Below are 4,454 nucleotides of genomic sequence, written 5' to 3'. Positions count from 1 at the left end.
CAAAGCCTTTTAAAACAACAGGTCATGATTGACAGTATGATAAACTGGACCTCATGTGTGGGCCTACATAGGATGTAGGAAGAGGGCCTCAACTTTCTGGAAGACCTAAGATTTTAAAGTACAGCACAGGCATATCTACAAGATGGCCATCGGGTTTACAAGTAGAACTCTGTGGAGACACACAGAAAGGTCATACACCACAGGTACTGCACATGGATTCAATTCAAAGCCTCTTGCTGCATAAACATGCATATTAGTGAGGGAACCCTGATTTTACATAGATTGCTTTAACTCCTTAATTCTTGAAGCTAACAAGTTCAAGTTGATGTGAAAAATATGAGCTGGGTAATTATTTGGGTGTCTACATATTTTAACCATATAAATCTAAGTACAACATACTCAGCTGAGTTTTGGTGGGTATCACACATCGTCATACCCAAACAAATGACACTGAATTTCAGGTTATTTATCGATTAATCCGTTTTTTATGATCAAACTGACGTGATTCTAAAGATTTATACCTCTCTTCATAATGTCATCAGAGATATAGAAGACATTATTACTGTCATATCCAATGAGGTACTATATCACCACTAGATGGCACAAGCAGAACATGACACAGTCCATTGTGGGAGAGACATTTTTGGCAGGAGACAGTGTTGAAGATCATTTATTTCACCCTAAAAGTACTTCCCAATGATAGTGTTAACATCCTCATTCTAATTTCTTTCAGGCACTGAGAGCCGTGTCACACTCACCTTTGTTTACTCTCTTGCATTGCGTGTTATGAGAGGAAATAAAAAGCTGATAAATGCATATTTCCCAGGAGTGATGCTGATAAAGGCATTGTGTTATTGAATCAGAACTCAACATATGGTCATGATTACACACAACAGTGGTGTGTATCTCCACTATCAGGTGATCTATTCTGATCTGTGCCACTTCTTAGGCACTATACAAAATGAAGGCCACACAGTAATCTCCCCAGATTACTTTTTTCATACAGTAATCTAAGAAGATTTCTTAGTGATGGATGAGCCCGAGAACAAATGGTTGCAATAGTGGAGGCTCTTCTCTAAAGGTTGACCCACATGTCCTCAGCTTCATTGCTTTAGCCCAGATCTTCCCCGCAGGTAGTGTTATCTATCACTGTTAGGCACAATCCATTTCACTGTGAAACATACACACTAACACACACCCAGACATGAACACATGCTCACTGACTGTTTGGGGATTTACAGTTTCTTCACTTTTAATTCCAGCAAAATTTAAATGTCATGTTTTTTATTTGCACTGACTGAGTTTAGATTATATTTCTTGAGAAAGTTTTGTATTTCAAACATGAATCTGTATGAAGAATTACTGATCATTGATTAATTCCGTTGACTGGAACCAGTTGAAGTGGCTCGGGCATCTGTTTAGGATGCCCCCTGGATGCCTCCCTGGGGAGGTATTCCAGGCATGTCCCTCTGGGAGAAGGCCTCAGGGCAGACCCAGGACACGTTGGAGAGACTGTGTTTCCCGGCTGGCCTGGAAACACCTTGGGGTTTCTCCTGAGGAGCTAGAGGAGGTGTCTGGGGAGAGGGAAGTCTGGCAGACTCTGCTTAGGCTACTGCCCCCGTGACCCATTCCCGGATAAAGCGTATAAAGGTGGATGGATTGATGGCTGATCAGATTAACTTCAATAATGGGTTTTGCCTTAAATGCCAGAAATTTGTAATTCTTAATGTGACCAAAATATTATAAAACATGTTCATGAGCCAAGTTTAAGTCACAATCTGGAGACACATAAACACAGCTCAACACACAGTGCTTAACAAACAAAGTTTCAAAGTCTTACTGAAAATCTCTTTAAGGAAATTTGTATGAGGCTTTAGCCCATAAGACCATGATGATTTGGAAGGCATGTGGGATGTTGCAGTCTTGTTTCAGTAATTATCACAGCACACTCAACCCCCCTGATACATTTCAAAACAGACGTGAAGGATGTCAGGAACACTGACACAACTGGCTAAAAGAGCCAATCGGGTGGATGCATATGTCGTTTCATTAGCTGAATGGATGATTAGCCCAGTTAACGGGGCCAGTAATTTCCCTAAGGCACCTTAGGAGGACATGAAAGGAGTGCCCTCTGTTTAAATTCATAATCATCTCTTGAGCAAAAGACTCAGTCGACAGGTACAACCCCAAATCAGAAAAAGGTGGTATAGTGTGTAAAATCAAAATTAAAACTGAAAGTAGTGATTTGTAAACCATCTGTGTCCTGTATTATATTGAAAACAATGCAGCAGCACATTATTTGAAGTGATACCACGCCAATTTTATTCTTTGTTCAAAATAAACTCTCACTTTGATCCTGACATCTGCAACACATTCGAAAAAAAGTTGAGACAGTAAAGCGTATACCACCATTCCTTTTCACAACACTTGTGTTTAGTGAGATGTTTAGGGACTGAGGACACCAAGTGATTAAACGTGTCAGGTGTCATTTTGTCCCATTCATCCTGCAAACAAGTCTTAAGGTGTGCAACAGTCCTGGGTCTTCGCTGATGGAATTTACGTTTTTAAATGCGCCACACATTCTCTATTGGGGACCGGTCAGGACTGCATGCAGGCCAGTCCAGCACTCATACCCTTTTCCTCCACAGCCAGGCCTTGGTAATGTGCAGGATGAGGTTTTGCATTGTCTTGTTGAAATATGTATGGGCATCCCAAGATGGTACACAAATCACTATTTTCTGTTTTAATTTAGATTTTACATACTGTCCTAACTTTTTCTGATTTGGGGTTGTAATTAAATATGTTTCAGCCCCAGGTAATAACCAGCGCATATTAATATAAATAAAATGGTGCAGTCATTTCAGATACTCTGCTACATAGAGTGCCATAGCAATGAGTCTTAAAACCTGAAACTGAGTTAGCATCTTTGCCCTTTCAGTTCCCTCACTCTGAAGCCAGTGACTTGTTGGTTAGATGCTTAGACCCTGTGGTTAATACAAGGCCAATACATTTTCACATTTTGTTCTATGACATAAAATACGCCAGTAATTTGAATGCTTTTACATTTCTTAAAAAAGGCGGTCCCCTCCTTGAGACCGCCACCTTATTGTGGTGGAGGGGTTTGAGTACGCGAGTGATCCTAGGAGCTATGTTGTCGGGGGCTATATGTCCCTGGTAGGGTCTCCCAAGGCAAACAGGTCCTGGGTGACAGGTCAGACTAAGAATGGTTCAAAAAGCCCTTTATGAATAGAATTCAATTAAGTACCGTGACGTCGCCCGGCATGGTGCAACCGGGGCCCCACCCTGGAGCCAGGCCCGGGGTTGGGGCTTGAATGTGAGTGCCTGGTGGCCGAGCCTTCCCACACAGGGCCCGGCCGGGCTTAGCCCAAACAAGCAACGTGGGGACATCCTCCCATTGAGGCTGGACTCTCCACTACTCTGGAGTTGCCCACAATGAGAGGCAGCAGGCTGGGGTGGGCTTGCTTATAGCCCCCCAGCTTAGCCTCCATGTGTTGGAGTTGACCCCGGTGAACGAGAGGGTCGCTTCCCTGCGCCTTCGGGTCGGGGATAGGTCTCTCACTGCCGTTTGTGCCTATGGGCCGAATGGCAGTGCAGAGTACCCGGCCTTCTTGGACTCCCTGGGAGGGGTGCTGGGTGCAGACCCAAACGCATTGTGAGGGTCTGTTGGGAACGTTTAGCAGAATCCCCTGTCAGAGAGCTGTTCAACTCCCGCCTCCGGCAGGGATTTGACCAGATCCCAGGGGAGGCTGGAGATATTGAGTCCGAGTAGACCATATTCTACACCTCCATTGTCAATGCAGCCGTTCGAAGCTGTGGCCGTAAGGTCTCCGGTGCCTGTCGTGGTGGCAATCTTCGAACCCGGTGGTGGACACCAGAAGTAAGGGATGCCGTCAAGCTGAAGAAGGAGTCCTTTTGAGCCTGGTTGGATCGTGGGACACCTGAGACAGCTGACGGATACCGGCACGCCAAGCGGACTGCAGCCCGGGTGGTTGTGGAGGCAAAAACTCGGGTCTGGGAAGAGTTCGGTGAGGCCATGGAGAAGGACTATCGGTCGGCCTCGAAGAAGTTCTGGCAAACCATCCGGCGCCTCAGGAGGGGGAAGCAGTGCCCTGCCAAAACTGTTTACAGTGGAGGTGGACTCGTCCATCACCCAAGCTGAAGTCACTTTTTTTTTTCTTCCGATGAGGAAGCAGAGGCTGAGGGCTCAGAGGTGGACTCGTCCATCACCCAAGCTGAAGTCACTGAGGTAGTCAAAAAGCTTCTCGGTGGCAAGGCACCGGGGGTGGATAAGATCCGCCCTGAGTACCTTAAGTCTCTGGATGTTGTGGGGCTGGCTTGGCTGACACGCCTTTGCAACATTGCATGGCGGTTGGGAACAGTACCTCTAGACTGGCAGGCCGGGGGGGGGGGCCCCCCTTTTTAAAAGGGGGGGC

This window comes from Monopterus albus, unplaced genomic scaffold (genome assembly GCF_001952655.1).
Source record: "Monopterus albus unplaced genomic scaffold, M_albus_1.0 scaffold70.1, whole genome shotgun sequence".
In the NCBI taxonomy this organism is placed as follows: domain Eukaryota; kingdom Metazoa; phylum Chordata; class Actinopteri; order Synbranchiformes; family Synbranchidae; genus Monopterus; species Monopterus albus.
This window is presented reverse-complemented; position numbering follows the sequence as displayed.